The following is a 24,664-nucleotide window of genomic DNA, read 5'->3' on the forward strand; positions in this document are numbered from 1 at the left end:
TTTTAAATGCCTAGTATCATCATAATATAAGGTTATTATTTGAGAAGGCTAGTGGTAGAGGCTCAATGCTTTTAAAACAAGCTAAAGTAATTTGGAGCTCAGTTTATTGAGTAAGATTTATGTTGAACTTTAAAAATTTATGAGGTAGTGAAAAAAAAGTTACTATAATTTAATAAAAATACTCTCCATATGTCTTAGAAAATGATTTGAAAGATATTTTAAAATAGATTGACTAAACTAAATACAAGTAAATATTTAGGCAGTTTTGAGTAAAAATATATATCTTTAAAATAATCATTATCATGAAAAAATTCTATCCCAAAATGCCTTTATCTCTCTAATTTATATATACATCGTTAGTCATAAAACATAAACTAAGGTGGCATGATTAACTCAATTTCATGTGATTTATCTTTGAAAAATATTTTTCAGATACGAATGTCAAAGCCTGTTCTTTAAATCTAATACTACTGAAAGAACCAAAAACAAAGAAACAGAAAATTTTCGGGTGATATCTCCTATATATATTAATTCAGAAATGTTAAACATTTAATAAATAGAATCATAAGGCATTACATATAAAAAAATAAAATGTTAGTTTTTCATTATCATTAAAGATTTGCCTAATGAGATTTTTTATGTCCTTTAGAAAAAAAAAATCTAAATTTTAACCCCTTGCGAGTTTTTCCCAATTTAATTAGTAAATTCAGTGCAGTAGAAATCCAAAACCAATAGAAAATTGTATAGGCATAAGATACGTATATATAAAAAAAGGATTTGAAAAATAAATTTAAAAAGTTCAGAACAAAGGAAAAATAAAAGATTTGGTCAATATATATTGTTAAAGTATTTGAATGTCTGCAAAGTTCTCAGAAGAGAAATTCCAGAAATCGTTTAATGTGAAATATAAATTGGATATATGCTAGCAATCATAATAAAAGAGAAAAAGAGAATGCATCAGTCATATTGAAGTAATTGAATATTTTAGAAAAATATTTTATATTTAAGATGCTATAGATGGATAATAGAATTAAATATAGATTTTTAAATATAAAAAATAATACATGACAGCAAACTTTCTCAAACAAGAATCCTGCTAACTACAGGCCCTAATTAGTAGGCTATCCACCTGAATTTAGAGACCATCTCAAGGTATATTAGATGCCTACTTTAAGTGAATGATTTGGGGAGATTTCTAGATACCTGTTACCATTCCTTTAGGTAGTTACTTTTCTTTGTGTATTGAAAAGTGTTATTAATAGGACTTAAATTCAATTGCTCCTTTCTCCAGTGGAAGCCCGAGAAAGAAAGGAAGGAAGGAAGATGATTACCTGGCTAATATTATAATGACAAAACTCCTGGAAACACACTAATGGTAATTATTAGTTGGAGAATCCTTACACATGGAATGCTTCAACAGATTGTGCTTCTTAAGTATGGGATTGACTATGATAAATAAATACGAAGTGTATAGACTTAGGTGGCATGGATTCCTATAAAATGCCACATAAGTTATGTAATCACCGTAGTATAAAATAGAAATATTTCATCACCAAAATTGCTGCCTTCTCTGTAGTGATGTTCTGTTTGTATCATTCACAAAGATCCATAATTAAATTCTAGTACAAAGAACACCCTTACGTGGCAAAAAGTGATCTAGGATTGAGGGTTCTCACTTGACCTGAGCCTCGCGATGACTTAAATCACTGAATTTACTAGTAAGGTTTGACATCGTGTACATTTTCTGAATCATCTTTGTCTCACTGGTTTGTAAACAATATGTGGAGAGTATGCCCCTTTAGGAAACCCTGGTGGTGTAGTGGTTGTGCTGCTTGGCTGCTCACTAAGAGGTCGGCAGTTCAGATCTGTCAGGCACCCCTTGGGAGCTCTATGGGGCAGTTCTACCCTGTCCTATAGGGTTGCTATGAGTCGGAATCAACTCGATGGTAGTGTTTTGTTTTTTTTTAATCTTAATTGGAAGGGTAAATATTGTTAAGAAATTGGTATGCTGTTTTTCTAACTCCTTTCCAGGCTTACACCAATAAATACACATCTTATAATAAAAAACATGTAATTAACCCATTGTTTATTTATTGAATATACTTTCAATTACCAGAGTCAATATTAACCAAGTCTGGATATAAAATTAAGAGTCCTTTAAAAAACAAAGCAGTCGTTTTGAAAACCTTGTATTTTCTTTGCCATGACAATGGGTATTAAAGTAGTTAAAAAAAAAAAAAGTATAAATAGTCCTGTGTCTCTATAAATGGAAAAAAAATTTTTTTTTTGTTTTTTTCCTCTATAAATAGTGCAGTTAGTGTTCAGGAAAAAAAAAGGATATTTTTCTTGAGAAAAAGCTGAATGCAATCAAAAGCTTTATTTGACATGTGATCATTTAATATACCTACAGCACTTATTTAATACAAGTGCTGCTTGCTGATTCAGGCATTCAATAATAAATATCATAATATTTATTGAAGACCTGAATCAGCAGTACATTTATAATTTCCGTATAAGAAGGAGGGACTCAGGGGCTACAATCTTCTAATAGAAATACGTTGAAGATACAATTATAGAAAAAGCACACTGCATTCACTCAAATTGAAAGTTAATTTAAGGTAGCTTTGGAAACTGTCGTGGTATAGTGGTTAAGTGCTATGGCTGCTAACCAAAGGGTCAACAGTTCAAATCCACCTGCAGCTCCTTGGAAACCCTACGGGGCAGTTTTACTCTGTCCTATAGGGTCACTATGAGTCAGAATCAACTTGATGGCAATGGCTTTTTTTGTTGTTGTTTTTTGGTTTGGGGGGGCCAGTGGGGAAGGTAATAAAGTTCACCCAACCCCAAACCACATCTGTTGCAAATGGTCCTGTAGAAAAAATAATGTAGTTATGTTAAGTTAAGAATTCTTCTCTCTTTCATAATTTTATTTTCTTAAATTCAGTTAACATAAAGATAAATGTGTGAGGGTGTAAGAAAATAGTAAATGTTGAAATGCACGCTAAATTGGAGTTCCAATATCTAGAGGAGTGGTTTGGAAGGGTCTCTGGAAGTGGGCTGTTTGGTTAAAATCCCAATATTTCCAGTTCCTGGGTTTGTACAAACTTCCTTTGTGCCTATGTTAGCTTATTTTTTTTTTAAATGAAAATGGTATTATCTATTTTGATACTATTATAAGAATTGAATAATATAGATAAAGAAAACTTACACATATGGCTGGCACAGAATAAGCACTCCATAAATGTTACTTTTTTTTCCTTTCATTTTCCTCCCTTCTTCCCCCCGTCCCCAACTCCCCTCCCCTCATGTCCCTGAGTTGTGGCTCTCTTTCCTTTTCCTTCAAATACAATGGGAAGTAGCAAAATAAATTCAGAGTGGCCATTAGCCTTGACCAGCTAGAGTGTATTTCCTTAACCTATTCACCTACCCTCTTGACACTAAATCAATTATTTTGTGACCATGATTTCTTTTTTTTTCAAGTAATGCAAAGCTTTATAAGACATTAATTTTAATATTGCAACCATGCAAATTATTTATGTGCATAGTATATACAAGCACATATTATGAGCATGGAATTGTGGAAACTCACCCACAGAATCATGAATCACAGTATTTTTTTCCACAGCAGATAAGGAGGGGCATGAACATTTTTTCAATATATTGTAATGGATCTCAGATGATTAAAGTTCAAAAAAATGTTTTTTTGAGGCATTTTTTCTAACTTTTGTCCTTGTTTTCTAGTAAATGGAATAAATACTTGGATATACAGTTTTTTTGTGAGTAAAAAGTAGTAGATATGCTGTCTTGGGGCGATAGCTAATCCTTAATTTTCACATTTCCCCTGAGGACAAAAACTTAACTGGGTGTTTAATTTTATTGAAAATGACTACAGAGTAATCGATAAATACTTGAATCTTTAAATTTTGCAAATACAAATTAAAAAAAATATACCATTAAACTAGTAAACCAGCTGCCACTGAATTGGTTCTGACTCATGGAGATCCCACGTGTGTTGAGTAGAACTGTGCTCCACAGGGTTTTCAACAGCTGACTTTTCAGAAGTAGATTGCCAGCCTTTTTTTATTGCAATTTAGATGAAGGCTTACAGAACAAACTAGTTCCTCTTTAAACAGTTAGCACACATATTGTTTTATGACATTGGTTAACAGCTCCACAACATGTCAACACTCTCCTTTCTCAACCTGGGGTTCCCTGTTACCAGCTTTCCTGATCCCTCCTGCCTTCTAGTCCTTGCCCCTGAGCTGAAAGGGTATCTGGGGACCATGCTGTCAGGGTTTCTCCAGTCTCCATCAGGCCAAGAAGTCTGGTCTTTCTTTTTGAGCTAGGATTTCGTTCCCCCATTTTTTTCCAGGTCTCTCTGGGACCCTCAATTGTGATCCCTGTCAGAGCAGTCAGTGGTGGTAGCCGGGCATCATCTCATTGTACCGGACACAGTCTAGTGGAGGCCATGGCAGATGTAGTCCATTAGTCCCTTGGACTAATCTTTACCTTTTATCTTTAGTTTTCTTAATTCTTCCTTGCTCCCAAATGAGTGAGAACAGTGGAGTATCCTAGATGGCTGTTCAAGGGCTTTTAAGACCCCAGATCCTACTCACCAAAGTAGAATGTAGAACATTTCTTTATAAACTATGTTATGCCAATTGAACTAGATGTTCCCTGAGACCATGGTCACCAAGTGCTCAGCCCAGCATTTCAGTCCCTCAGGGAGTTTGGATGTGTCTATGAAACTTCCACGACCTTGCTTTACACAGGTTGTGCTGACTTCCCTGGTATTATATACCTTTTTACCCTTCACCAAAGTTACTACTTATCTATTGTTTATTTACTGTTTTTTCATTCCCACCCCTACCCTCCCTCATAACCATCAAAGATTGTTTCTTTTTTTAAAAATAATTTTTATTGTGCTTTAAGTGGAAGTTTACAAATCAAGTTAGTCTCTCACACAAAAACCCATATACACCTTGCTACACACTCCCAATTACTCTCCACCTAATGAGACAGCCCACTCTTTCCCTCCACTCTCTCTTTTCATGTCCATTTCACCAGCTTCTAACCCCCTCCACCCTCTCATCTCCCCTCCAGGCAGGAGATGCCAACATAGTCTCAAGTGTCCACCTGACCCAAGAAGCTCACTCCTCACCAGCATCCCTCTCCAATCCAGGGTCCAGTCCAATCCATGTCTGAATAGTTGGCTTCAGGAATGGTTCCTGTCCTGGGCCAACAGAAGGTCTGGGGGCCATGACCACTGGGGTCCTTCTAGTCTCAGTCAGATCATTAAGTCTGGTCTTATGAGAATTTGGGGTCTGCATCCCACTGCTCTCCTGCTCTCTCAGGGGTTCTATGTTGTGTTCCCTGTCAGGGCAGTCATCGGTTGTAGCCAGGCACCATCTAGTTCTTCTGGTCTCAGGATGATGTAGTCGCTGGTTCACATGGCCCTTTCTGTCTCTTGGGTTTGTAATTGCCTTGTATCCTTTGTGTTCTTCATTCTCCTTTGATTCAGGTGGGTTGAGACCATTTGATGCATCCTAGATGGCTGCTTGCTAGTGTTTAAGACCTCAGACGCCACTCTTCAAAGTGGGATGCAGAATGTTTTCTTGATAGATTTGATTATGCCAATTGACTTACATGTTCCCTGCAACCATGGTCCCCAGACCCCTGCCCCTGCTACGCTGGCCTTCAAAGCATGCAGTTGATTCAGGAAACTTCTTTGCTTTTGGTTTAGTCCAGTCGTGCTGACCTCCCCTATATTGCGTGCTATCTTTCCCTTCACCTAAATTAGTTCTTATCTACTATCTCATTAGTGAATGCCCCTCTCCCACCCTCCCTCCCTCCCTCCCACCTCTCGTAACCACAAAAGAATGTTTTCTTCTCAGTTTAAACTATTTCTCAAGTCCTTATAATAGTGGTCTTATACAATATCTGTCCTTTTGCAACTGACTAATTTCACTCAGCGTAATGCCTTCCAGGTTCCTCCATGTTATGAAATGTTTCACAGATTCATCACTGTTCTTTTTCGATGCGTAGTATTCCATTGTGTGACTATACCATAATTTATTTATCCATTCATCCGTCGATGGACAACTCGGTTGCTTCCATCTTTTTGCTATTGTAAACAGTGCAGCAATGAACATGGGTGTGCATATATCTGTTTGTGTAAAGGGTCTTATTTCCCTAGGATATATTCCAAGGAGTGGGATTGTTGGATCATATGGTAGTTCTATTTCTAGCTTTTGAAGGAAGCATGAAATCGATTTCCAAAGTGGTTATACCATTTGACATTCCCACCAGCAGTGTAGAAGTGTTCCAATCTCTCCACAGCCTCTCCAGCATTTACTATTTTGTGTTTTTTGGATTAATGCCAGCCTTGTTGGAGTGAGATGAAATCTCATTTTAGTTCTGATCTGCATTTCTCTAATGGTAATGAACATTTCCTCATATATCTGTTAGCTATCTGAATGTCTTCTTTAGTGAAGTGTCTATTCATATCTTTTGCCCATTTTTTAATCGTGTTATTTGTCTTTTTGCAGTTGCGTTTTTGCAGTATTATGTAGATTTTAGAGATCAGGTGCTGATCAGAAATGTCATAGCTAAAAACTTTTTCCCAGTCTGTAGGTAGTCTTTTTACTCTTTTGGTGAAGTCTTTGGATGAGCATAGGTGTTTGATTTTTAGGAGCTCCCAGTTATTTAGTTTTTCTTCTACATTCTTAATAATGTTTTGTATACTGTTTATGCCATGAATTAGGGCTCCTAACATTGTCCCTATTTTTCCTTCCATGATCTTTATCGTTTTAGATTTTATATTTAGACCTTCGATCCATTTGGAGTTAGTTTTTGTGCATGGGGTGAGGTATGGGTCTTGCTTAATTTTTTTGCAAATGGGTATCCACTTATGCCAGCACCATTTGTTATAAAGTCTGTCTTTTCCCCATTTAACTGTTTTGGGGCCTTTGTCAAATATCAACTGCTTATATGTGGATGGATTTATGTCTGGATTCTCAATTCTGTTCCATTGGTCTATGTATCTGTTGTTGTACCAGTACCAGGCTGTTTTGACTACTGTGGTGGTATAATAGGTTCTAAAATCAGGTAAAGTAAGGCCTCCCACTTTGTTCTAAAGATTGTTTCTTTTTTATATAAACTTTTTACGAGTTTTTACAGTAGTGGTCTCATATGATATTTGTTCTTTTGTGATTCACTTATTTCACTCAGCATAATGCCCTCCAGACTCATCCATGTTATGAGATGCTTCACAGATTCATCGTTGTTCTTTATTGTTGTGTAATACTCCATTGTGTGCACATACTACAGTTTGTTTATCCATTGGTCTGTTCATGGGCATCTAGGTTGTTTCCATCTTTTTACTATTGTGAACAATGCTGCAATGAACATGGGAATGCATATGAACAGACCTTTATTCTGAGTTGTATCTTCATTGTCTCAAACCTCCAACATTTTCTTTAGTAGATGAGTGTGCTAGCCATTTGTACTACCCAGGGACAATATTCCATCAAAGGAAAAAAAAAAATCCATCATGGTCTATTTAGGAGTTTTCTAAAAATTATTTCTACACTAAAACTATGAGCACATTTTTCAAAAATGTCAGCTCCACTTGAAATAGAGTAAAATATTTTCATTGACTTTCTTTTGTCACATTTATTTGCAATGATCCCAGTCATTTTAATTTGTCTTTAATTAAAATTATCTAGTAATCTAACCCAATCCCAACTGTAACAATTGAATGGAATATTTCTTGTTTACTATTACCCGTTGCCATCGAGTAAATTGTAACTCATAGTGACCCTAAGGGACAGAGTAAAATTGCTCTATAGCATTGCCAAGCAGATTGCCTGATGATTCTCCCACAGAGTGGCTGGTGGATTCAAACTGCTGACCTTATGGTTAGCAGCTGAGTGCTTTAACCACTGTGCCACCAGAGCTGTTTCTTAATTACTCTATCAGGTAAAAATTATTACTGTAGGTCACAACGGAACATTTAAGCATAAAAATCCATTTGCATCAAATTGTATCTATTCTTTGGCTTCCTATTCAAAGCATTTAAATGACTTATTCTCAAGAAACTTTGATATTTTGAATTGGAAATCATTTTATTAATAAAGAATGCTTTTATATTAGATTTTAAAAGTTATTCCCTTCTGTTGTGATTAAAAGATTATGGGTCACCATTTCTAGTTTATTGTTTAAAGATAAAATTGTATATTTTTTACTTGATTTTAAATTATAATTTGATTTAAAAAAAGTTAAAGAGGTTAGAACAATGAAAATGTAAATTATCTGAATCTAATCATAGTTTAGAGACAGTATAGACAGAAGAGATATACAATATGCTATAGAAATAATACATATTCTATTAAGTAAGTGATATTTTATTTTCTAAGAAACATTACAATTAAAGTGTTCCTACTTTCAAAACAATGGCAAATCAAAACTTGATCAGGATTTTCACGGAGTTTAAAAAGGCAATATAAAAATTCCTGTGCAAGATTAAGTTGTTAAGAGTCATTAAATGATTTTCAAAAATATAACTAAGAAGAACAATATTTTACATATCGCTACGTTTCCATCTATAAGTGCAATAATCCATTTATGTATATGTTGTTGTTGTTGTTGTTAGGCGCCCTTGAGTTGGTTCCAACTCATAGCAACTCTATGTATAACAGAACGAGACACTGCCAGGTCCTGTGCCATTTTCATGACTGGTGTTTTGCTTGAGCCCACTGTTGTAGCCACTGTGTCAATACATCTTGTTGAAGGTCTTCCTCTTTTTTGCTGACCCTCTACCAAACTGTGTTGGAGTTGCAAAAAAGCCTGAATAATGTCCATACACCTACAAGGAATACCAGTTAATATGACTATTATTCAAATTTATGCATCAACAACTAATGGTGAAGATGAAGAAACAAGATTTTTACCAACTTCTGCAGTCTGAAATTGATTGAACATGCAATCAAGATGCACTGATAATCACTGGTGACTAGAATGCAAAAGACGGAAAAAAAGAAGAAGGATCCGTAGCTGGAAAATATGGTCTTGGTGACAGAAACGAGGCCAGAGATCGCATGGTAGAATTTCGCAAGACCAATGACTTCACTGCAAATATCTTTTTCACCAGCATAAACGGTGACTATACACCCGGACCTTGCCAGATGTAATACACAAGAATCAAATAAACTATATCTATGGAAAGAGATGATGGAAACATTCAATATCATCAGTCAGAACAAGGCCAGGGGCTGACTGCAGAAAAGACCATCAATTGCTCACATGTAAGTTCAAGTCAAAATTGAAGAAAATTAGAAAAAGTCCACAAGAGCCAAAGTATGACCTTTAGTATTTTCCACCTGAATTTAGAGACCATCTCAAGAATATTTGACATGTTGAACACTAATGACCAAAGACCAGAAGAGTTATGGAATGGCATCAAAGACATCATACATGAAGAACACAAGAGGTCATTAAAAAGACAGAAAAGACCAAAATGGATGTCAGAAGAGACTCTGAAACTTACGCTTGAATATTGAGTAGCTCAACCAAAAGAAAGAAATGATGACGTAAAAGAGCTGAAGAGAAAATTTCAAAGAGTGACTCCAGAAGATAAAGTATTATGATGATATGTGCAAAGACCTGGAGATAGACAACCAAGAAGGAAGAACACCCTTGGCATTTCTCAAGCTGAAAAAACTGAAAAAAAAAATTCAAACCTCGAGTTGCAATATTGAAGCACTCTATAAAGGAAAATATTAAATTATGCAGGAAACTTCAAAAGAAGATGGAAATAGTACAGAGTCACTACGTCAAAAAGTACTGGTCAACATTCAACCATTTTAGGAGGTAGTTTTTTTTTTTTTTTTTATGTGATCAAGTACCAATGGTACTGAAGGAAGAGATTGAAGCAGCACTGAAAGCATTGGCAAAAAACAAGTCTCCGGGAATTGAGGGAATGCCAATTGAGGTGTTTCAACAAATGGGTGAAGCACTGGAACTGCTCACTAGTCTATGCCAAGAAATTTTTGAGAGCACTGCTCTGCTAGTGATTCTAAGAATTGGTCCCTAACTAGCAGCATTACTGTCATCTGAGAACTTGTTAGAAATGCAGATTCTCAGCAGAGATTAAACATGAGCTAATGGATGCAAAGCCCTGCTTCAATTATTTCAAAGTAAGGATAAATGTACATAACATTAAAAGGCAAGGAGGAGTTGTCCATAAGTGGGACATTCCTAGCAAGGGGGGTTGCCTGTATATGTATATGTACATGTACATGTATAAAGTGTGTGTAAATGCATATGTATATCTAAATGTATATGTAAATGTTAATATATAAATGTAAATCCATATGTAAAGGTATATGTACATGTGAATATACACATGTATGTATACGTATATGTATATAAGGAGCCCTGGGTGGCATAACAGTTAAGCGCTTGGCTGCTAATGAAAAGGTTGGCAGTTTGAACCTACCCAGTAGTTCTGCAGGAGTAAGACCTGGCAATCTGCTCCTGTAAAGATTACAGCCTAAAAAACCCTCTAGGGCAGTTCTACTCTGTCATGTGAGATCACTATGATTTGAAAATTGTATGGAGAGCAACTAACAACAACTAAAACATATGTGTGTATATATATATTTATATACATACATATTATATATATGTCATTGTCATTAAGTAAAATTATAAGTTGAAGCATAGGAAGCATATAATTTTTCTTAATCACATACACACAAACACACATTAATGCATGTATATATAAATACATTTATCATATTCACATATATACTTGTCCACTAATGCTGTGTTCTTCTTGTATAAGAAATTTGGTAATCTTATAAATATGTTTAATGGACAAGGAAGAAAGGCCAGGAAAGTAATAAAGCTGATGAGTGGAAAACTGTCAAAAGGGGACTTTTTTTTTCTAAACTTGTCTGCATTTTGTAGAAAATGTATCCCAAAACTACATGTGAATGATTATCTTTGTAACCTAACATATATGAATCATTTATCTTTCTGTCCACAAATCACCTGGCATTTCTTGAATAAAACAGTTTCCCAACTGAGATTGATAGGAATGAATACTTGAGAAATAGATCATGTTTTCTGACTTCAGCTGACCCACTAACGGTGTATTCATGGGAGGAAAAACAAACATATAGCAGAGGAAAGTATTTAAATTATTATTAGCCCATCTTTACCCTATAGGAATCTCTGAAAATTACATTTCTGAAGTTCGTCAATAGAAACCTTAAACACTGTACTTGGCATCAGTGTCAAAAAGCAATCCTTTAGGGGTGGGTTATGGGAGGCTATTCATGGAGGCTCTGTACTGTTTTCCTCTGAGCATTAGGATTAGTAAGAGTAAAGCCAGTATACCCCTTGGGAATAGACATATATGGGGGAGGCCTGGATTGACTCACCACTGTCCATTGTCTTTTCTTATAGATGGGGTTTAGAAACTACAACTAGGAGCTAAACATGCTGATTAATGGATGTTATCAAGAATAAATTATATTAATTACAAGTTCATAGGGAATAGACATTTTTCAAACAAAGTTTTGAAAAGGGGAACCTCCTTAGAATAAAATTAGTAATTATGTCTTTGTGGTCTTATTTTCTCAATTGACATAATGTGATATTTTGATTAAAATTTAAGCATCACTACCATGAACAATTTCTGTTGATATGTTCCAACCTCAATTTTCCTCTCTCGTGAATACACACCACTTCGCTTATCTGCCTATCACCCCAGAATCCTCCCCATTTTACAATCTGCTACTCTCATCCTGAAATCATTAATTCCATGACAAATTTCTTAATAAATCTGCCTGTTACTCACCATCCCCAATTTTTAATCATCCCTCACATCCACTAAGCCAAAACCAAACCAAACATGTTGCCGTTAAGTGGATTCCAGCTACAGTTCCATACATGCAATAGCATGTAAAAGGCACACTCATTCAAAAATATGTCTCTCTGTGTGTAGTTTTTTTGTAGTAATATCAGGATAGTTTTATGTATTTCCAAGTGACCTAAAATACAGAAGGATTTATTTTTCCTTATTGGGTTTTGAAGAAATTTATTTTCTTATCTTTTATAGAACTAAAATGCTATAGAACAGGTTTTTGACAGAGTCTTGTGCCTCAGAGACAAGAACCTGCACCAAGATTGATCTTCTAAACTATTTCCATGACAGTCTCATCGTGAAGCAGGGAGGAAGATAAATGAAATAATAAGAGACCATTTATTCATAGGAATTATTTTTTCATTGATTGACATCTGAACTCAGAGAACATATGATTTCGTTTTTCCCCAATAGGGTGAATCAAGTTATTGAACATAATTTTTTTTTCTAAGGCAAATATCCTTTATTTCATCCCATATACTTAGAGACTTGTTTCTATGCCAGGACATTAATCTTGGATCGCAGTTCCTTATTTAAAATTAAAATTATCATGATTTGCCATGTAATCTAGAACAAATCAATATTATTTTCTGCCTGGTTCTTCCTTAATTGATTGATATCTTAGATATTTCTATTAAAAGGAATTTGTTGTTAGCTGCCATTGAGTTGGCTCTGACTCATGGTGACCCCATGTACAATAGTACAAAATGTTGCCAGATCTTGCACCATCTTCAGTCATTGGTATGCTTGAGTTAATTGTGATAGCCAATGTGTATTTCCAGTGCCTTCCAACCTAGGGGGCTGATCTTTCAGAACTATACCAGACAATACTTTGTTGTGATTAATGGGGTTTTCACTGGCGTCTTTTCAGAAGTAGGTTGCCAGGCCTTTTCTTCTAGTCTGCTTTAGTGTGGGAGCTCCACTGATACCTACCCATGATGGATGACTCTACTGGTCTATTGGAAATACTAGTGGTATAGTATCCAGAATCATAGCAATCTGCAAGTTACCACAGTGCACCAAACTGACAGATGGGTGGTGGGTCGCATGGTTACAACCTCTCTAATTCTGTCTTGGTTATCTAGTGCTGCCATAACAGAAATACCACAAGTGGGTGGCTTTAACAAAGAGAAATTTATTTTCTCACAGTCTAGTAGGTTACAAATCCAAATTCAGGCCACTGGTTCCAGAGGAAGGCTTTCTGTCTCTGTTGGCTCTGGAATAAGGTACTTGGCCTCAATCTTCCCCTGGTCAAGGACCTTCTCAGAGACAGGGGCCCCGTGTCCAAAGGAAGAACTCTGCTTCCTTGGTGGTATGAGGCCCCTCTGTCTCTCTGATTGCTTCTATCTTTTATACCTCAAGAGATTGCCTTAAGACACAATCCAGTCCTGTAGGTTGAGTTCTGCCCCACTCACACAACTGCTGACCATCCTCCCTCATTAACATCATAGAGGCAGGATTTACAAGATGTAGGAAAATCACACAATACCAGCCCAAATGATACACACATTTTGTGGGGGACATAGTTCAATCCATGACACTAATCTTTCTTAATTTCGTTGTTGTTTGTTTCTTAGTTTTTTTTTTTTTTAATTAACTTTCATTAAGCTTCAAGTGAACGTTTACAAATCCAATCAGTCTGTCACACATAAGTGTACATACATCTTACTCCGTACTCCCACTTGCTCTCCCCCTATTGAGTCAGCCCTTTCAGTCTCTCCTTTCATGACAATTTTGCCAGCTTCCCTCTCTCTCTATCCTCCCATCCCCCCTCTAGACAAGAGTTGCCAACACACTCTCAAGTGTCCACCCTATGTAATTAGCTCACTCTTCATCAGCATCTCTCTACCACCCGCTGACCAGTCCCTTTCATGTCTGATGAGTTGTCTTCGGGGATGGTTCCTGTCCTGTGCCAACAGAAGGTCTGGGGAGCACGGCCGCCGGGATTCCTCTAGTCTCAGTCAGACCATTAAGTCTGGTCTTTTTATGAGAATTTGGGGTCTGCATCCCACTGATCTCCTGCTCCCTCAGGGGTTCTCTGCTGTGCTCCCTGTCAAGGCAGTCATCGATTGTGGCTGGGCACCAACTAGTTCTTCTGGTCTCAGGATGATGTAGGTCTCTGGTTCATGTGGCCTTTCTGTCTCTTGGGCTCTTAGTTGTCGTGTGACCTTGGTGTTCTTCATTTTCCTTTGCTCCAGGTGGGTTGAGACCAATTGATGCATCTTAGATGGCCGCTTGTTAGCATTTAAGACCCCAGACGCCACATTTCAAACTGGGATGCAGAACGTTTTCATAATAGAATTATTTTGCCAATTGACTTAGAAGTCCCCTCAAACCATGTTCCTCAGACCCCCGCCCCTGCTCCGCTGACCTTTGAAGCATTCATTTCATCCCGGAAACTTCTTTGCTTTTGGTCCAGTCCAATTGAGCTGACCTTCCATGTATTGAGTGTTGTCTTTCCCTTCACCCAAAGCAGTTCTTATCTACTGATTAATCAATAAAAAACCCTCTCCCACCCTCCCTCCCCCCTTCGTAACCACAAAAGTATGTGTTCTTCTCAGTTTTTACTATTTCTCAAGATCTTATAATAGTGGTCTTATACAATATTTGTCCTTTTGCCTCTGACTCATTTCGCTCAGCATAATGCCTTCCAGGTTCCTCCATGTTGTGAAATGTTTCACAGATTCGTCACTGTTCTTTATCGATGCATAGTATTCCATTGTGTGAATATACCACAATTTATTTACCCATTCATCCGTTGATGGACACCTTGGTTGCTTCCAGCTTTTTGCTATTGTAAACAGAGCTGCAATAAACATGGGTGTGCATATATCTGTTTCTGTGAAGGCTCTTGTATCTCTAGGGTATATTCCGAGGAATGGGATTTCTGGGTTGTATGGTAGTTCTATTTCTAACTGTTTAAGATAACGCCAGATAGATTTCCAAAGTGGTTGTACCATTTGACATTCCCACCAGCAGTGTATGAGAGTTCCAATCTCTCCAAGGCCTCTCCAACATTTATTATTTTGTGTTTTTTGGATTAACGCCAGCCTTGTTGGTGTGAGATGGAATCTCATCGTAGTTTTAATTTGCATTTCTCTCATGGCTAATGATCGGGAGCATTTTCTCATGTATCTGTTGGCTGCCTGAATATCTTCTATAGTGAACTGTGTGTTCATATCCTTTGCCCACTTCTTGATTGGGTTGTTTGTCTTTTTGTGGTTGAGTTTTGACAGAATCATGTAGATTTTAGAGGTCAGGCACTGGTCTGAGATGTCATAGCTGAAAATTCTTTCCCAGTCTGTAGGTGGTCTTTTTACTCTTTTGGTGAAGTCTGTAGATGAGCATAGGTGTTTGATTTTTAGAAGCTCCCAGTTATCGGGTTTCTCTTCATCATTTTTGGTAATGTTTTGTATTCTGTTTATGCCTTGTTTTAGGGCTCCTGGGGTTGTCCCTATTTTTTCTTCCTTGATCTTTATCGTTTTAGTCTTTATGTTTAGGTCTTTGATCCACTTGGAGTTAGTTTTTGTGCATGGTGTGAGGTATGGGTCCTGTTTCATTCTTTTACAAATGGGTATCCAGTTATGCCAGCACCATTTGTTAAAAAGACTATCTTTTCCCCAATTAACTGACACTGGTCCTTTGTCAAATATCAGCTGCTCATACATGGATGGATTTATATCTGGGTTCTCAATTCTGTTCCATTGGTCTATGTGCCTGTTGTTGTACCAGTACCAGGCTGTTTTGACTACTGTGGCTGTATAATAGCTTCTGAAATCAGATAGAGTGAGGCCGCCCACTTTCTTCTTCTTTTTCAGTAATGCTTTGCTTATCCGGGGCTTCTTTCCCTTCCATATGAAATTGGTGATTTGTTTCTCTATCCCCTTAAAATATGACATTGGAATTTGGATTGGAAGTGCGTTATATATATAGATGGCTTTTGGTAGAATAGACATTTTTACTATGTTAAGTCTTCCTATCCATGAGCAAGGTATGTTTTTCCACTTAAGTATGTCATTTTGAATTTCTTGTAGTAGAGCTTTGTAGTTTTCTTTGTATAGGTCTTTTACATCCTTGGTAAGATTTATTCCTAAGTATCTTATCTTCTTGGGGGCTACTGTGAATGGTATTGATTTGGTGATTTCTTCTTCGGTGTTCTTTTTGTTGATGTAGAGGAATCCAAGTGATTTTTGTATGTTTATTTTATAACCTGAGACTCTGCCAAACTCTTCTATTAGTTTCAGTAGTTTTCTGGAGGATTCCTTAGGGTTTTCTGTGTATAAGATCATGTCATCTGCAAATAGTGATAACTTTACTTCCTTCTTACCAATCCGGATACCCTTTATTTCTTTGTCTAGCCTAATTGCCCTGGCTAGGACTTCAAGTACGATGTTGAATAAGAGCGGTGATAAAGGGCATCCATGTATGGTTCCCGTTCTCAAGGGAAATGCTTTCAGGTTCTCTCCATTTAGAGTGATATTGGCTGTTGGCTTTGCATAGATGCCCTTTATTATGTTGAGGAATTTTCTTTCAATTCCTATTTTGGTAAGAGTTTTTATCATAAATGGGTGTTGGACTTTGTCAAATGCCTTTTCTGCATCTATTGATAAGATCATGTGGTTTTTATCTTTTGTTTTATTTATGTGATGGATTACATTAATGGTTTTTCTGATATTAAACCAGCCTTGCATACCTGGTATAAATCCCACTTGATCGTGGTGAATTATTTTTTTTGATGTGTTGTTGGATTCTATTGGCTAGAATTTTGTTGAGGATTTTTGCATCTATGTTCATGAGGGATATAGGTCTATAATTTTCTTTTTTTGTAATGTCTTTACCTGGTTTTGGTATCAGGGAGATGGTGGCTTCATAGAATGAGTTGGGTAGTATTCCGTCATTTTCTATGCTTTGAAATACCTTCAGTAGTAGTGGTGTTAACTCTTCTCTGAAAGTTTTGTAGAACTCTGCAGTGAAGCCATCCGGGCCAGGGCTTTTTTTTGTTGGGAGTTTTTTGATTACCGTTTCAATCTCTTTGTTTGTTATGGGTCTATTTAGTTGTTCTACTTCGGAACGTGTTAGTTTAGGTAGGTAGTGTTTTTCCAAGAATTCATCCATTTCTTCTAGGTTTTCAAATTTGTTAGAGTACAATTTTTCATAATAATCTGATATGATTCTTTTAATTTCATTTGGTTCTGTTGTGATGTGGTCCTTCTCGTTTCTTATTCGGGTTATTTGTTTCCTTTCCTGTTTTTCTTTAGTCAGTCTAGCCAATGGTTTATCAATTTTTTTAATTTTTTCAAAGAACCAGCTTTTGGCTTTGTTAATTCTTTCAATTGTTTTTCTATTCTCTAATTCATTTAGTTCAGCTCTAATTTTTATTATTTGTTTTCTTGTGCCTGATGGGTTCTTTTGTTGCTCACTTTCTATTTGTTCAAGTTGTCGGGACAGTTCTCTGCTTTTGGCTCTTTCTTCTTTTTGTATGTGTGCATTTATCGATATAAATTGGCCTCTGAGCACTGCTTTTGCTGTGTCCCAGAGGTTTTGATAGGAAGTATTTTCATTCTCGTTGCATTCTATGAATTTCCTTATTCCCTCCTTGATGTCTTCTATAACGCAGTCTTTTTTCAGGAGGGTATTGTTCATTTTCCAAGTATTTGATTTCTTTTCCCTGATTTTTCTGTTATTGATTTCTACTTTTATCGCCTTGTGGTCTGAGAAGATGCTTTGTAATATTTTGATGTTTTGGACTTTGCAAAGTTTTGTTTTATGACCTAATATGTGGTCTATTCTAGAGAATGTTCCATGAGCGCTAGAAAAAAAAGTATACTTTGCAGCAGTTGGGTGGAGAGTTCTGTATAAGTCAATGAGGTCAAGTTGGTTGATTGTTGTAATTAGGTCTTCCGTGTCTCTATTGAGCTTCTTACTGGATGTCCTGTCCTTCTCCGAAAGTGGTGTGCTGAAGTCTCCTACTATAATTGTGGAGGTGTCTATCTCACTTTTCAGTTCTGTTAAAGTTTGTTTTATGTATCTTGCAGCCCTGTCATTGGGTGCATAAATATTTAATATGGTTATGTCTTCCTGATAAATTGTCCCTTCTTTATCCTTTGTGGTGGATTTAAGTCTAAAGCCTATTTTGTCAGAAATTAATATTGCTACTCCTCTTCTTTTTTGCTTATTGTTTGCTTGATATATTTTTTTCCATCTTTTGAGTTTTAGTTTGTTTGTGTCTCTAAATCTGTGGTGTGTCTCCTGTAGGCAGCATATAGATGGATCATGTTTCTTTATCCAGTCCGTGACTCTCTTTCTCTTTATTGGTGCATTTTGTCCATTTACATTCAGCATAATTATAGATAAATAAGTTTTTAGTGCTGTCATTTTGATGCCTTTTCATGTGTGTTGTTGGCCATTTCATTTTTCCACATACTTTTTTGTGCTGAGACGTTTTTCTTAGTAAATTGTGAGATCCTCATTTTCATAGTGTTTGACTTTATGTTAGTTGAGTCGTTACATTTTTCTTGGCTTTTATTTTGAGTTATGGAGTTGTTATACCTTTTTGTGGTTACTTTATTATTTACCCCTATTTTTCAAAGTAAAAACCTAACTTGTATCGTTCTATATCGCCTTGTATCACTCTCCATCTGGCAGTTCAATGCCTCCTGTTTTTAGTCCCTCTTTTTGATTATTCTGATCTTTTCCTATTGACTTCCATGATTCCCTGTTATGTGTATTATATATATATATATTTTAATTAATGTTAATTTGTTTGTTTTTGTGATTTCCCTATTTGAGTTGATATTAGGATGTTCTGTTTTGTGACCTTGTATTGTGCTGGTATCTGATATTATTGGTTTTCTGACCAAACAATATCCTTTAGTATTTCTTGTAGCTTTGGTTTGGTTTTTGCAAATTCTCTAAACTTGTGTTTATCTGTAAATATCTTAATTTCGCCTTCATATTTCAGAGAGAGTTTTGCTGGATATATGATCCTTGGCTGGCAGTTTTTCTCCTTCAGTGCTCTGTATACGTCATCCCATTCCCTTCTTGCCTGTATGGTTTCTGCTGAGTAGTCTGAACTTATTCTTATTGATTCCCCCTTGAAGGAAACCTTTCTTTTCTCCCTGGCTGCTTTTAAAATTTTCTGTTTATCTTTGTTTTTGGTGAGTTTGATGATAATATGTCTTGGTGTTTTTCTTTTTGGATCAATCTTAAATGGGGTTCGATGAGCATCTTGGATAGATATCCTTTCGTCTTTCATGATGTCCGGGAAGTTTTGTGTCAGTAGTTCTTCAACTATTTTCTCTGTGTTTTCTTTCCCCCCTCCCTGTTCTGGGACTCCAATCACCTGCAAGTTATCCTTCTTGATAGAGTCCCACATGATTCTTAGGGTTTCTTCATTTTTTTAAATTCTTTTATCTGATTTTTTTTCAGCTATGTTGGTGTTGATTCCCTGGTCCTCCAGATGTCCCAGTCTGCATTCTAATTGCTCGAGTCTGCTTCTCTGACTTCCTATTGCGTTGTCTAATTCTGTAATTTTATTGTTAATCTTTTGGATTTCTACATGCTGTCTCTCTATGGATTCTTGCAACTTATTAATTTTTCCACTATGTTCTTGAATAATCTTTTTGAGTTCTTCAACAGTTTTATCAGTGTGTTCCTTGGCTTTTTCTCCAGTTTGCCTTATTTCATTTGTGATGTCTTGAAGCATTCTGTAAATTAGTTTTTTATATTCTGTATCTGATAATTCCAGGATTGTATCTTCATTTGGGAAAGATTTTGATTCTTTTGTTTGGGGGGTTGGAGAAGCTGTCATGGTCTGCTTCTTTAAGTGGTTTGATATGGATTGTTGTCTCCGAGCCATCACTGGGAAACTAGTTTTTCCAGAAAATGTGCTAAAAAAAATGCAGTCAGATCCCTATCAGAGTTCTCCCTCTGGCTCAGGCTATTCGGATGTTAATGAAGCCGCCTGGGGAGGGTGGGGGAGGGAACAGAGAGATAGGAGAGTAGCACCTCAGAATATAGCCAGAGTTGCTTGTCTTGCTTGGAATGACTATTATATCTGAGATTCCTGCGGGGTGCGTCGCCTATGTGTGCTGGCTGTGTGGAGATTGCCCCCGGGGGGTCTGGCCCGCTGGAGTCACGGTCAGATCCTCCGCTTCCAGCCCCACGCCCAGCGTCAAGGCTCCCCTGCTGGGACGGTGCACTCTCGACTCCAAAATCAGTCGCTGCCTCCCAGGGACTTCTCGTCCCTCCAGCCGCGTTTCCGTGCTGCCTCTACAAACCGGTTGGGCCCCCTCCTGGGGTTCGTTCAGGGTGGTGGAGCAGCTCTCCGTGCCTATGCCATGCCTGCGCCCAGTCAAAATTCTGGCGGGACGGTTCCCCTGCTGGGACACCACTCTCCCTGCTCCAAGACTCGTCACTGTCTCCCGGGGACTTCTCCCACCGGCTGCGTCGCCATGCCGCCCTCGTGAACTGGATGGGCTCCCCCGGGGTCAGTTCAGGGGGGTGGAGCTGCTCCCCGCACTTGTGCCATACCCGCGCCCCGCCAAAATCCCGGCGGGAGGGCTCCCTGGCTGGGATGCTGCTCTCCCCGCTCCAAGACCTGTCACTGCCTCCCAGGGACTTCTCCCACCGGCTGCGCCACCACGACGCCCACGCAAACTGGCTGGGCCCCCTCCTGGAATGAGTTCGGTGGCCAGGGCTGGGCCCCTTGTTTGTGCCGTCTGCCCCCCTGGGCTCTGCCCCAAATCAGGCGCCGAAGGTCACCTGAGTGGTACGCTGGCTCCAGGCTCTGAAAACAATTGCTGCCTCCCCGTATTTGTTCATTCTCCTTCTCCAAATCTGTGTTTGTTGTTCAGGGTTCGTAGATTGTTATGTATGTGATCTATTCACTTGTTTTTCTGAGTCTTTGTTGCAAGAGGGATCCGCGGTAGCGTCCACCTAGTCCGCCATCTTGGCCCCCTGTTTTCTTAGTTTTGTATTGTTTTTTCTTTCGGTTTTCTAAAACTTTTTTGTACAGATTCTTTCTTTGAAACTACTAGAGTCCTTAGCTTGGATATTAGCAAGAATAAAATATGAGTTGAGAATAAAACTATGGAAATGACTTTTTTTCACTATATTTTGAAGCTTTACAATGGAGGAGGGGAGAATTATTTATTATGTCTCTTCTATGGTAGGATTTGAGGATAATTTAAAAATCTTCCCTTTTTATTAGTTGCTATTCCTTATATAAGTTAAAACAAGCAACTAAAATCAGTCATCTATTTAAAAAGCACATACAAAATTTATTGTGTGAAACATCCCTAAGCAGCAAGTACTGCATTTTGTCTTCAAAGACAAGATCTAATTGTGGTTAAACTGAACAAAGTTTAGAATCCTTTATGTGTTTACAAAGATTTAATACTCAGACATTCTCTTCCAAAAAGTTTAGATGATTCAGCCACCGTCCTTCAGTTTTATAGACAAGTGCCTGAAGCTTTAATTTTCCTCCTGTATAGCTGGGATTCCGAAGAAGTATGATCACAACAAAAACCTCTGGGTATTGGGTAATGGTTTCAAATTCTCACTGGCCACATGCAATTGGTTGAAATCCACATGCAGTTAAGTATGACCTTGTTTTAAACATCTTAGTAAAGAGTTTCACTTCCAACAATATTTTTGAAGATCAAGGGAAAGAAACACAAAATGCAAGAATACTGTAACAATACACCAGGAAATAGTACTTGAGCAGAGTCTGTTGTCAGAAACTTCAAAATAGAAGGAGAAATGATATAGTGTGTGCAGTGATGCTTACTGGAATCATATAAACATCAGCCAGGGTAGTGGCTCGTTAGAAACATGTTAACATCACCCCTCCCCACAAAGGGAAAGACTTCAGGCTTCATTAACTTACTGTTTAATGCTGTGTCCAGGAAAATAACCTGAGTGTGTGAGTTTTCATGATGATGGATTAAGTGTGAATGCAATTTTATGTCTGGAGCTATTTGCTGCCCTGCCAGAAACAGCCTGTCACCCAGCAAGAGCTCTATGTTGGGCCTTTGATTTTGAAATCATGACAGAATTTCCAAATGGTTTCTGCAATTAACAAATGAGGTCGTTAACATTTTGTATAAAATTAATTATTATGAAATGACTTGGCTCTTTTACTTCCCTCTGTACTAAAATCTCAACTAACTGTCATTGAAAGATTTTTATTCCTGACATTCCTTATTTTAGAGTTTATTCTTTGGTTTATGCTCCCCAATTGTTCATAACGATGGATGTCACCTCTGTAATCTTTTAATAATAATTTCATAGATTGTTAAATTATGTCAATTTTTTTAATACATAACATATGTGAGTTTTTTAATACATACCATAAGTGAAGTTATACATAAATTATTCCCTAAACAATCTGTCCACTACCCATGATTTTGTCATGTTGTGGTGGCTTGCATGTTGCTGTGAGGCTGGAAGCTATGGCACTGGTATTTCGAATACCAGCAGGGTCATCCAAGGAGAACAGGTTTCAGCAGAACTTCCAGAGTAAGACAGACCAGGAAGAAAGGACTGGCAATCTACTTCCAAAAATTAGCCAATGAAAACATTATTTGTCACAGAACATTGTCTGACTCTCATGCTTTGGACACATCATCAGAAGAGACCAATTGCTGGAGAAGGAAATCATGTTTGGTGAAGTAAAGGGTCAACTAGGGTGTGAGAGACCCTTGGTGAAATAGATGGGCACAATGCTCACAGTAATAGATTCAAACATGTTGGTGATTATAAGGAGAATGCAAGACCAGGCAATGTTTCATTGTGTTGTACATAGGTCGCCAGGAGTCTGAGTCGACCGGACGACAGCTAACTACAACAACAACATTTTGTAAGGTATATGTTTTATCGTAATCCCCACATATGTAAAATAATAATACAAAATTATAAAAACCTTATCTGGTTATCCAAAATTTTCACTAATATTAGAAAACGCTATATTAATTAAGTAACAGGCTTTGCTTGAGGACAATACAAAATCCATGGTGAAAGCATTTTCTCTTCATTTTCTGTAGAAATGGGGTGGGAGCAGTATCTGATCTTCTCTAACTTCACAAGAGAGAAGGAGAGTCAAGATCAACAGCCTAAGGCTAGCTTTTATGAAGTGGAGGTCAGACATGGCTTCTTTTTCTGCCATCTTTACCAATTCTGACAACAACCGTACCTCCCACAGCACTCTGTACCTCTCTGCTGAATTCGATAATTTTTTGCAATGGCCGCACAGAACTCACAGACCATACTCACGACCATGAGGTTTATTAGGGAAGTAACAAGTTCCAATTCAGGTTCAAGAATGCTCAGGACTCAGTTCTTCCATTAAAACAGCCCTTCTCAGTTGTGCCCACTGGCATACCTCTCTCTTACCCCTTGGCCTAGGCTCTGCTCTGACAAGTGTTACAAAGGTCCTTTAACTCTTCTGATTAGTGCCTTGAAGCACCCCACTCTGCCAGTAAGCCTCACCCCTAAGGCGCTCAGCTTTAGCTCTGTGGGTTTGCAAACCAAGCTGTCAAGTATCCAGAGGCACCCCACTCCACCAGTAAGTCTTCTGCCAGAAGGCACTCAGCTTTCTCACTCTGTGGGCTGGGAAGTCCACTGTGCCTCATTCTGCTGATTTCTCCTGGGGCCAATTCTCTGCCACTGCTCCTTGCTGTCTTCAGTGTTACAACTCTCCCTCTCTGTCTCCTGGTTCCAAAGGTGCTTCTCAGCGCAGAGATCCTGGGTCCAAAGGACTTGCTCCATTCCTGGCTCTTCTTTATTAGTAGTAGTGAGATCCTCTCTTTCTGCCTCTAGGATGGTTCATTTTAAGCCTAGCAGAATAGCAAAACTGACCAGTCCCCTTGATGGGCCACAAGCCCTCATTTGCATAGTCCCACCCAGTCTTTTGGTGGGAGTTACAAGACCATGGTGAGAAAGGTCATACAAAAATGATCCATCATACTGCATTGTCTTTGCCAAATAATAAGATGCAGTTGAGTTTAAATGAATTTAAGGCTTCAGAGAAATTTCCTTCGGCAGTTGGGTTTGGTTTGTATGTATTGCTGCATTGTGATCAATGTAAGCCTGTCATTCACAAGCACTCTTTTATTTAATAACAACAGCTTTAATGAAATTTAATTCACATACCAATACTCGAACTCTTTAAAGTGGGCAAATCAATTAATGTTGCCTACTGCATTCACAAAGTGTGCAAGAAGTATCACCACAATCAAATTTAGAGTATTTTTATCACCCCAACAAGAATCAGCATACCCATTACTTTCCACATTTACCAGGCTTAAAACCAAAAATACCCAAACCTGTTGTTGCCAAGTTGCCAATCTTTTGGTTAGTAGCCGTAGCTCTTAACCACTACGTCACCAGTGTTACCAGCCTTAAGCAACCACTAATCTTCTCTATTTTTATAAACTTGTCTATTCTGGACATTTCATATAAATGGGATGATACAATATGTGTCTTTTGTGACTGGCTTCTTTCACTTTAGCATGATGTTTTCAAAGTTCATCCATGTTATGGTATGTATCAATCCACATTCCCTATAATGGCTGAATAATATTACACTTCATGAATAGAACACATTTTATTCATTCTTTAAATTTGCGGACATTTAGATTTTTCCATTTATTTGCTATTATACATAATGCTGTTATGAACATTGGTGTATATGTTTTAGTGTGAACGTAGGTTTTATTTCTCTTGGGTATG

This window comes from Elephas maximus, chromosome 7 (assembly GCF_024166365.1).
Source record: "Elephas maximus indicus isolate mEleMax1 chromosome 7, mEleMax1 primary haplotype, whole genome shotgun sequence".
Lineage (NCBI taxonomy): Eukaryota > Metazoa > Chordata > Mammalia > Proboscidea > Elephantidae > Elephas > Elephas maximus.